This window comes from Ctenopharyngodon idella, chromosome 16 (assembly GCF_019924925.1).
Source record: "Ctenopharyngodon idella isolate HZGC_01 chromosome 16, HZGC01, whole genome shotgun sequence".
NCBI classification, from domain to species: domain Eukaryota; kingdom Metazoa; phylum Chordata; class Actinopteri; order Cypriniformes; family Xenocyprididae; genus Ctenopharyngodon; species Ctenopharyngodon idella.
Window position 1 is genome coordinate 35,347,489 of NC_067235.1, and position 12,558 is coordinate 35,360,046.

Sequence of the window (12,558 nt, forward strand, 5' to 3'; positions counted from 1 at the left end):
TCATGGACTTTATGTCCAGAAGCTTCCCACACTGAGTAGGGGAGAGAGACACAGAGAGAACGAGGGAGAGACGTTATGACAAAAAAAAAAAAAAAAATTAAAAAAAGGTTCTGAACTGTGGTCCAGTTGATCAAGCATTGCTGATTTTCTGGCCCTCTATTAGCATGGGCCTAAATAATGACTTCAATACCAAGTGAATGCAATTAATTAATCAGACTGTAACGGGTCGTCACTCGAGTTGGGATCCATAAGCAGGCTTTTATTAGAGAAAAGCATGGTACAACAGGCAGGGGCAAACAGGATCAGTAACAGGCAGGCAATAAACACAGGAAACCGCTCAGAAATGTACACCATGGCAATACAAGACTTCGCAATGGTGACGAGGAAATTAGAGTCTTAAATAGTCTGGTAAATGAGCTTCAGCTGGGTGTGGTGATTAGTCCAAGGTACGGGGCCGCTGGGAAATGTAGTGCGTGAGTGTGAGTGCATGTCAGTACTCGGGAGAGGGTTCCCTCCGATGGCCAGAGGAGGGAATTACGGAGTTCGTCTCCGTGACACAGACAGACTAAATATGCAGCTGATAATATTAAATATTAAAGGCATGATGATAGAGACATTATACCTTAAGTTGTCATTATTGCATGCACTTGTGGAGATGTTGCCATTTTCTTGAATTTTGAAATCAAAATATGGATAATCTCAATGAACTGAGTGACCACAGTTGAGAACCACTGCAATAGAACAAAGTACTTTCTGTAATAGACAGATTCAATGTCAAATGTGTAGCCTTGAAAGAGGATGTTATTTAAAGGAACCAACCACCAAACATTCAATCTCAACAAGTACCTTTCCATCAGGCTTGTATGGAGGATGCCATTGGTAAAGAGATCTGAACTTGGCTGTTTGGATAGTTTTAAATGTTTTTTTGAAGAACAAATTTGCATCTTAATGTCTTAATTGTTAATTGTTCATGTGCTGATCTTTTATTAGGGCTGAAGATGCTCACAAACCAGAAAAGAGGAGACTACTATGGTGTTGTGTCAACTTGGTCTGTGCGGAGAAAACGAGAGTTAGGCGTTCACCTGCTTTATCAGGTGATGCAGATCTTCTTAGATGAAGGAGAACGACAGCTCTGACCCACCGACATCAGATGAACCATCGACACTGTGGCATTACAGAAAACTGTAATACTGAAGCATATGCATACGCTCTTTACTATTCCAAAAACACTGACATATTGCTATTGTTTTATCAATAAATTTCAACACTTTATCATTGACTGAGGACCAGCTACTGTGCAGCTGCAGAGAAATTATTACTTTAAGAATTCAGCAAATAACAAAATACAAACCACAGAAGATCAGCAGTTCAGATTCCAAATTTCATTAAATGTTTATTTTTAAATCTTTTTTAAATGTATTGAAATGATTTTAATGGATAAAATGAGCAACATGCAGCGATAGATTGTTTCATTGATGTCATTACATAAATCATTTTGAGAGTTTTTAAATCCTTATCTATTTTGTGAAATTAGGTCATATATACAGGTGCTGGTCATTTAATTAGAATATCATCAAAAAGTTGATTTCACTAATTCCATTCAAAAAGTGAAACTTGTATATTATATTCATTCATTACACACAGACTGATATATTTCAAATGTTTATTTCTTTAAATTTTGATGATTATAACTGACAACTAAGGAAAATCCCAAATTCAGTATCTCAGAAAATTAGAATATTGTGAAAAGGTTCAATATTGAAGACACCTGGTGCCACACTCTAATCAGCTAATTAACTCAAAACACCTGCAAAGGCCTTTAAATGGTCTCTCAGTCTAGTTCTGTAGGCTACACAATCATGGGGAAGACTGCTGACTTGACAGTTGTCCAAAAGACGACCACTGACACCTTGCACAAGGAGGGCAAGACACAAAAGGCCATTGCAAAAGAGGCTGGCTGTTCACAGAGCTCTGTGTCCAAGCACATTAATAGAGAGGCGAAGGGAAGGAAAAGATGTGGTAGAAAAAAGTGTACAAGCAATAGGGATAACCGCACCCTGGAGAGGATTGTGAAACAAAACCCATTCAAAAATGTGGGGGAGATTCACAAAGAGTGGACTGCAGCTGGAGTCAGTGCTTCAAGAACCACTACACACAGACGTATGCAAGACATGGGTTTCAGCTGTCGCATTCCTTGTGTCAAGCCAACAGACAACAGACAGCGTCAGAAGCGTCTCGCCTGGGCTAAAGACAAAAAGGACTGGACTGCTGCTGAGTGGTCCAAAGTTATGTTCTCTGATGAAAGTAAATTTTGCATTTCCTTTGGAAATCAGGGTCCCAGAGTCTGGAGGAAGAGAGGAGAGGCACACAATCCACGTTGCTTGCGGTCCAGTGTAAAGTTTCCACAGTCAGTGATGGTTTGGGGTGCCATGTCATCTGCTGGTGTTGGTCCACTGTGTTTTCTGAGGTCCAAGGTCAACGCAGCTGTATACCAGGAAGTTTTAGAGTTTTTGGGATTTAGAGTTTCTGAATTTGGGATTTTCCTTAATTGTCAGTTATAATCATCAAAATTAAAAGAAATAAACATTTGAAATATATCAGTCTGTGTGTAAGGAATGAATATAATATACAAGTTTCACTTTTTGAATGGAATTAGTGAAATAAATCAACTTTTTGATGATATTCTAATTATATGACCAGCACCTGTACTTTTTTTTTTTTTTTTTTTTTTTTTGAGTATACAATCAGTCCTCTCCAAAGGCGAGATCTTCGAGCAGCTGCCTGAAGTCTCCTTTGTGCAGACATTGCTAACACTGAGGAAAACGGCACTAGGTAAGGTTGTGGAGTTACTGGTGCTGTGAGGTGTTAGTGCACCTGTTGCTTATATCTTTATTTTTATTGCAGGACCTAAAATTACACATATACAGTATCCCACAGAAGTGAGTACACCCCTCACATTTTTGTAAATATTTTACACAAAATATAAATATAAATATAAATATAAACAAGCTGTACACTCACTACTTTACATTGTAGCAGAGTGTAATTTCTTCAGTGTTGTCACATGAAAAGATATAATAAAATATTTACAAAAATGTGAGGGGTGTACTCACTTCTGTGAGATACTGTATACCACCTGAGATTTGGAGCCAAATTACAGGGGGGTAAAAATGACTTTAGAAAGATGGCAGCATCATTTTATTTTTACACAGAGATTGGTAGGTATATTAGTAAAATCTGTTAGCAAGTCAAAAATTGGAAAAAGATCTTGTGTTTTTTGCCCCAAGTTTGCATGTCTGAAACTCAAGAAGTATTAAAGATATCCTAAAATCCCAGGTGAAAAAAGTACACTTCCATAATGTACTTAAAGTGCTCTGTTTTCACTGACTAATTTTGTACTTAATATACTAAAGATTCTTCTTTAGTACTTCTGAAGATAATCTTAAGAACATCTAAGTGTACTCAACTGTGCTATTTTGAGACCCCATGAATATGAACTAAAATGCTTTTAACATACTATGTTTAAATAGACTTTCATATATAAATTATATTAAATATATTGATCACATACTGTATATGGTCTTAACATACAGTACCATATAAAAAGTCATCATATAAATAATTTTAATATAAGTTTATATAATAATTCTAATATGGTATAAACCTATATCTTCATTTAACATGAGGATGTATATATGAATTCAGGTGTTTCAATCACTTCCATGGACACAGGTGTATAAAATCAAGCACTAGGCATGCAGACTGCTTCTACAAACGTTTGTGAAGGAATGGGTCGCTCTCTGGAGTTCAGTGAATTCAAGCGTGGTACCGTGATAGGTTGCCACCTGTGCAATAAGTTTTAAGTCACTTTTCTGAGCATTTCTATTAATTTTCCTCTAAATTATGCGATGATTGCAATCCGAGGACGTTTGAGCGATCTCTACTGTACACTATACTGCAATCCTTTCAGCCGGAGCAACAGAGGGAGCTCATGAGAGGAAAACAGGAGTTATGAGTTATATGAGTTAACCGGAGTGTGTGAATCTGTGAAAGATATAAATATGCATTTGTCCGCTATCAACAAAGGCACAGGGAAGAGACAGATAAAACATTAAACCAAATAAATACACGACTATAATCATATAAGAATTGTCTACGTTCCTCAAGCAGTCTCTGGTGTTTCCATAAACGTGTATTTATTATCACAATGGTTAACATAAGTAGCCTTTAGCATCGCATATATGACAGTGGAAACGCGACTGGCTCTGGCTCGCGCGACACCAGTAGGAGTAAAACATCACATCATAAGGCTTTGGTGCATCAGTGACAGGTGAAGAACAGAGAGCGGCTTGTTCGTGTGTTGCAGGGCCAGGATGCTCTTGTAGTCATGCTGCAGCACTTTTGTGGAAGGTCAGTAACGTAAAGGACAATTAAAGGCACGAAAACTGTTTGTTGTATTGTGATATTATTAACTAATAAATGTACTAGACTGAAATGTTGTCCATGAGTGCCGTAACTACATCTCTCATAAAGGTTTGCAACTTTATAAAGTAAACAATGATCCGAAAAACACTTTAGCCTCTTCACTAATTAGCACACAAAATACCATTGGTATGCTACTTCCGCTGCCTCACCGGAAGTTGTACCCACATTCTTTTTTACAGTAGCGCCCCGTGGAAACAGGTGGATAAAACGGTTAATCAGACACGAGAATATTTTGTTACAAACAACTCTAAATCATTGACTTAGCTGTTTCATTGGCAGTCATTTCAAAGAATTTAAGTAAACAAATTGTGACGTAATTAACACTTCACGATTTGTTTACTTAAATTCTTTGTAATGACTGCCAATGAACCAGCTAAGTCAATGATTTAGAGTTGTTTGTAACAAAATATTCTCGTTTGTTGCCACTTACTAGTTATGTGTGTCTATTCATTCCTATAAATCTAACATACTTATTTTCATCAGCTGGAGGAGAGACAGCCTGTGCAACAACAAGACAATAATGATTATAAGCAGGGGTGGGTATTAAATTAGTTTCTGACTTGTTCAGTACCAACAGATGTAAGGTCCTGGGCTAATGGTGCTTCTATCGGTATGTATGTAACGTTCAGTCATTAATTACCCTTGATATACAACCACACATCATTCAGATAATCTCCAGGTGGACTGCACGGGTCCAGGATCAAGAGATCAATCATCATGAAGACCATGTTCCAGGAGAAGCGTATCCTGGGTGAAAAACTATGCCTCATTTTTCCCAATATCACTTAGGTAAGACTAAATGGATTTAAATTGATTTCAATCATGGGTCATTTGTTTCAGGTCTGCTTGATCATTTTGTTGTCCTGGATGTGAGAACATGGTCAAAAGGTGTGTCAATCAGCATCCAGCCATAAAAACAGCCTTCTCGTTAAAAGCCTCAGGAGGACAAACGGGTAATTCACAGGGTTGAATTTCACAATTCAGTTACTCACAGAGACAAGGAGGTGTTAATAATTCTGAATTCGAGGGGTCAGCAATTTTACTATTAGATACATGTACATTTACAGTTTTTATTTCATTCAGAATGAAATCATTGTGATAGATGAATCTGAACATAGTTGATGTGTACATTTATTTATAAATTGGATTTGATATTTTAAAATGCACTGTCTGTCCAAAATTACAGACTTTCCCGCTGTTGGTGCATATTAACCATCATCCTGTCATTGCTTCTTTTCTGTTTCAAAAAGCAGACTTTATATTTATCATTCCAGGTCCTGATTAGGAGACGCAGAGAACATGAAGCTATGTGCCGTGCTGCTTATATTTATCAAGCAGTAAAAATGCTTAAAACTAAAAACAAGCATTTTGAAATTTTATGATAAGTCATTTATTACACTGCATTCATTCAACAACAATGGTTAGTTTTGTGCGTCATTTCTACATCATTCCACATGCTTTACACTTTCAAATTTCAGTTTTCAATCCGATCAAGTGTTTACACGTCCTATCGAACAGATTAGAAAAGGTTTAAACCACCCCTTACAATCAGAATGGAATTTTAAAATCTGATTTGGCAAATTTATTCTGAATGACATGGTTGCATGTGACTTAAAGGGATAGTTCACCCAAAAATGAAAATTCTGTAATTTACTCACCCTCAGCTTGTTCCAAAACTCTATACATTTCTTCTGTTCAAAACCACCATTGACTTCCATAGTTTTTGTTTTCCTACTATGGAAGTCAATGTTGGCCCAAAACAGCCTGGTAACAAACTTTCTTTAAAATATCTTATTTTATACAGCTTTGGAACAAGCTGAGGGTGAGTAAATGATGACAGAATTTTCATTTTTGGGTGAACTATCCCTTTAATTCGACTGTGCAACTAGTCCGATTACAAATTAATTATTAGGGTCCATGTAAATGCAGCTATTGTATAGTCTCTCTCCTATTCCCAGATTATACACAATCACATCACATAGGCTGCTTGGCAACCCTATAACTTTTTTAAATCTGAAGCTATAGCAGCAACATTAGCTGTGTTTACATGGGCTCTAATAATCAGACTTTAATCAGACTAGTAGCACAGATGGAATAAAAAGTCACATGTAACCACGTTAGTTGAAATGAATTGGCCGGGTCCAATTGACATTTCATTCGGATTGAAAGGGCATGTTTAAAACTTTTTAAAATCTGTTCGATACTATCAAATACAATCCAAAATCTCCTTCCACTCATCATCTCATCCTCAAGCTCCTTGTTTTGGGTGTTGAAAGGGGCATTTTTACTGCTTGATAAATATAAACCGCATGGCACAAAGCTTAATGTGCTCGTCGTCTCCTAATTAGGACCCATAATAGATAAATGTTAAGTCTGCTTTTTAAAACAAAGAAAAGCTGTGTTGTGCAGTCGTGCAATGTACCAACTGCTTTGACATGATTATCGGGTTAACTAACTTGTATGCAAGGGCTCACAAACTCCTGAGTGTTCGAACTCGCATAGTGTACGCCTGCCTAAAGGTGATAGTTCACACAAAAATGAAAAAAAAAAAAAAGACTCGCCCTTATGTCATTCCGAACATGCAAGACTGTGTTGTTCATCTTTGAAACATAAGTGAAGATATTTAAATGAAATCTGAGAGCTTTCTGTCCCTCAATTTACAGACCATACAACTGACAACTTATCTTTATTTGTGTTTTGAAGATGAACGAAAGTCTTAACAGGTTTGGAACGACATGAATTCATGTCATGATAAAAACAAATAATGTTGTAACTTACAATATATACATGATAATATTTTAATGATTTCAAAATACTTTCAAAAATTAAAAAACTTCATAATCGCAATTAATTTAGGCTACATGAAATATGCCCTTACTGGATTTTTTCTTAAAATATTTTTTTCGTGATTTCGTGTACAGGAAGATATATTTTTTGAGGAGGCTGCTATAATAGACCCTAGATTCAAGGGAAAGGTGAAAAATGAGTAAGTCTGACAAAGACTAAAGCCAGGGACAAACTTAACTACTATAAATGTAATTTGATACTTTCAACTGATTTCGCCCAAACATGTGGCGTCAGAGCCAGTTGCGTTCAGTCTGTGTTTATAATCTGTAAGTATTTAAATCCGCTTCAGTCGAAGGTGTGTTGATTTCAGTCTTAGAATGCTTCAGCTAGTCGTTCATTGTGTCCCCAGCTTGAAGGAGTCAGCAGTGAGGGAAGTAATTGTTAAAATGTAAGTTCTTTGAGAATTTGTGCACTGTTTATTATCTAAATATAATAATGTACACTGCCAGTCAAAGATATTGAGATCTGGAAGATGTTTGCAAAATTTAATTTATTCCTTTGATGGAAAATTTTCAGCATCATTTTTCTGTCTTCAGTGCCACTTGATCCTTGATCATTCTAATATGCTGAATTGATGCTCAGACATTTCTTTTGAAATGTGCTGCTTCATATTTTTGTGTTCTTGAGCAGCAAATCATCATATTAGAATGATTTCTGAAGGATCATGTGACACTGAAGACTGGAGTAATGATGCTGAAAATTCAGCTTTGATCACAGGAATAACATACTTTTTAAAATAGATTAAAATAGAAAAAAGTTAATAGTAAAACTATTTTACAATATTAAAGTAAATCTACTTTACAATATTATTTTATTTTACTGTATTTTTTCATCAAAGGCAGCCTTGGTAAGTAGAGACTGCTTTCAAAAGTAAAAATGCAACTTCTAACAATGTGTAATCCTCCCTTTTAGCTCTTAGAGGAGGATGATGATGGCAGGTGACAGTGCAGCTCAGGATGAAGAAGAGGAGGAACATGTAAGTTAAACATGCTTTCCTCATACCTTTCTAACAAACAATAAACCTGACTACAATAACTACTACAATAACATTTTTTTTTTTAGCTTCCAGTTTGCAAAAATCCAAAGTGAATATATTGAGGCCATCCTCCTATCCTTGCCTCAGAAGAGCCTGAGAAAGACACTCTTCCTCTTCTCTCACAGCTCTCCATCATCTTCCTCTGCAACACTGTCGGAAAGAGTGTTCTTCACAGCTGAGGACATGGTAATGAGGGATCTCAAAATCTTCCTGAGAAAGTCCACATGTTCATTTTCTTGAACAAAATCTGTACATGTATTTTTGGTTGGGCCAAACTATTATTTGAAGAAATGCTAAAAAATCTCTGTATTGTTCTTTATACATATCTTTCACTCTTTATGAATGTCATCTGGATTTTTTAGCTTTTGGGAAGCTCAAGGACTGTATATCTTTGGTAATTGTGATATTGTCTGGCAGTAAAGCAGTATTAAAGCACATTACCGCAGTATATTTGTAGCAGCTCCCTCATACAGGACACTTAGGAAACGGTTTAAAATATTTTTGCAAATAAAGTAATAAAATACTTGCTGAATTTTTTTCATATCTTTGTCATTTTTGTGCCAAATTATGGAGAGTAGTAATCATAAGAGTATCTATAAATATCAGTGATAAAATCATTATTTAACTATACCCATCTCTCTAATGATAAAACACTTTTAATAAAAGAATAAAACATATTAATCATTGGTTACATTTATTTATTGATTGTATTGTTTGATTTATGAATGTGTTCGATTTATGAATTCATGTGTTCAATTTTCTGTACTCATAACTTGATAACCCTTTACATGGTTAAATCATGGTTACATGGTAATGTTCAAATGTATTGGCTTAGTAATTGTACAAAGTAACAATGCTGATGATTACATGGATGCAGTGTGTTTCTAGCCGTTTTCTATTTCTATAATAGGGTTTCTATTGGTTTCCATTACACATTTTGATCTGCAAATGTATTAACCAAAGCAATACAATTCCATATAACAATTAGAATTTATAAGGTTTTATAGCAGAGAATGAAGTGTTTATCAGTTCTGCATGGATTTCAAGGTTTTGGGACCTTGAATAGAATATGGGAATCACAAAGTTGCGTCCCTGGAACGTTATTTGGTGCGTTGCTACAACGAATATGGTCCGGTCCAGTTACGTCGTCACAACGTAACTGTGTGTTAGCTGGGAGTTATGGCGAACAGCGCGCATCTGAAGGAATAATACATCTAATAATATTATCTAATAATGCCTCATTTTCTTATCGGATCCATATCTTTAAAAATGAGCATTTATCGGCCGATGGGCCTATATCGTGCATATATGTGTGTGTGTTCACAGGACAACTTAAACCAAAAGCAGCCCATTCAATCTTTAGAAAACTTCACCTCACTCTGAACCGATTTACATTCAAAGAACCCGAAACAGTTTCAGAACAGAACTCTTATAATCTGCCACCTGTGCAGCGGTGCATCATGGGAGGTGGAAGAGACCAAGTGTCTAGGATGAAGGGGGTTGTTTGTTGTTTTAAAACCGAACTCCTTTACAATGGTGAAATAAGTGTCTGTTAAATAATGTGTTAGTTAGGGCATGAACAGAAGCTTGCAGAGTTGAGGTCCAGTTATTTGCCGAGTTTAATCTCTGGTTGTTCGCGTGTCAATGGTTGTGTCCGCGACTATAACTATCACGAGCGTGCGCCGCGCACTCCCGCTTCAGTGGATGCTGAACGAGAGAAGATGAAAGACTGTGATGATCCACTTCTTCATTTGTTTGGTAAGTTAATTGTTCTGCTTTTGTTGTGTAGAACCTGTAATGGTGCATTTTTTATTTTTGTTTGTTCTAATTTAGTTTGAGTGTCACAGTCAGGCAGTGTATTATCAGCTCATAAATCCTTTTTTCTAACTGGTTTAATAAGGGCATTGAAGCAATCGTGGAGATTTATATTCTTACTTATAGATGTTAACTGTATGAATTTATATTTTTGAGAAACTTCTTTACTGCCAATTCAATTATTAAAGCTTTTTTACTGGTTAGCTTTTTACCCAAATATTAACTTTAATGGTCGGTGCCAAACATTTGTTTAATAAGATAAAATAAGTGCGTTCAAAAATATTCATTATTACTCTTGTAATTAAAATCTGTCAACTGATTGCCATCCGAGCTCCTTAAAATCCTGGAAGCGCAGTAGTTTTGGCCTACTGTATTATACTGAAAAGTAAGAATACACAAATAACATTAAGTTACTTCCATCTTGATGTCGTCTGTTTTTTTTGTTTTTTTTGTTTTTTGTTTTCCCCAAAATAAGAGATTGTTAAAGGTAACACCAATGACACAACTCCAGGGGACCACTACTTTCATTAAATATTTTATAATATTCAGTATTTGGTTTTTTTTTGTTGTTGTCATTTACATCATATATTTGATAGTTATGCATACATTATTGTATTTGAAATGGTAGAAAAACCTGTTTCTGAGCTCAAAATAAAGCACTTTCCCTCTGTACATGACTGTGGGGACGGGGATTTTTATAATTAAAAAAACAAATATTGCCACATTGATGGCTCAAGAAGGTTTAATTGTTCAAATAACATTGTTTCATATTAAAATATATATAAAAAATTGTAATCCTAAAGTATTTTTCAAGTGTAATATTTCTGTAAAGTCTAGGGACAGAAAAGTTTCTGTAGAATGACCCAATTATGAGAATGGCTGCGTCCGAAACCGTCTACTCAATGAGTAGGTACTTAATTTCACCAAGTACTTAACGAGCGCTAAAATAGTATGTACTTAATAGCCAAATCTCGTTGAGTATGAATGCGATCTGGACATAATCCGTCATGTTGACGTTATCATGTGACCTACGACGTTATCACAAGCGCAACAACTTAAAAGATATGAGTGACAGGTTTAATTCATCAATCTGTAAATATTTAACCTCGTCATCATGCTTTGTCTGTGTATATAATCTCAAAATATGTATACAAACCCATATTCATGTTGTTTTTTGTCATTATTATTGTTCATTGTTAAAGATACAACCATGGTATTTTCCCTGATCTTGTATGTAATTATAGGTCCTGCAGTAAAAATAAAGACATGAGTGACAGGTGCACTAACACCTCACAGCACCAGTAACTCCACAACACAGAAAAATAGGGGTATCGTTTCTGTACCTAAAGGTACATTTGCCATGAAAGTACCCTGTAAGGTACAGGAAATAGTCCTTAAGGTGACAACTGTGAACCTTTGTTTTAATTTAAAGGTACAAAATTAGTTCTGACAGCAAAGGGTACATAATTGTACTTTTAACAAGCTTAAGGTACATTATGCAGCAAATCAGAGATCACAAAATCATAATTGAAAAGAGTTGTTAAAGTAAAAAAGGTTAGGCTACTGGTAAATTTCCACCCAATTGGCATATACAAGTTTCATTAATAACTCAGCTGAGATTTCAGCTAGTCTTTACAAATTATTACTGGACATATTTACAATATCATATCAGTGTAGGATGATGATATGGCCTATTCAAATACCAAGAATATAGCCTCTTTTACACACTGGTAAATTGCCTGTGAACCGGACCTTTTCAAAAATACTGGTAAAATGTATTTTGTTTGAACAGCACATTTACCAAAAAAAAAAAAAAAAAAGTTGTTAACTGCAGTTACTTTTATTATTATTATTATTATTATTATTATTATTGTTTTGACTGCATTACTTTGTGAAAAGGGTTTATCGCTCTCAAGTAATCATTTTGAAAGAACACTGTTTCCATAGCATCCAGAGCTTTTAACGGCTGCTGAGATGACACATGACTTTACCAATCAGCCATTGGCTCTTCTATTCAGAAGGCGCGATATCTACTTGCCAGAGCCGTTGAAAAACAGAGTTGCGACACTCCCATAGACTGCCATAGGAACTTTGGAATGCGGAAGTAACGCGTGTCGTGGAGCAGCCAATAGTTCCAAACACTGATAGTTCCAGCACTGAACTCCACACATTTTCGATGTTTTTGAAGAACGCTCGCTGGTAAATTGATGAAATTACTGTATTTTCGACATTTGAACGCATTAGCCGACCTCTCATGAATCTAAATAATAGTTGTATTTTATGTAGCCAGCTTTAGTTAATGTTTATTGGAGGTAGGTAGACTCTTAATTGCTGCTAGCTTAAGTAACAAACACTCAACTAATATTAGCTACCAT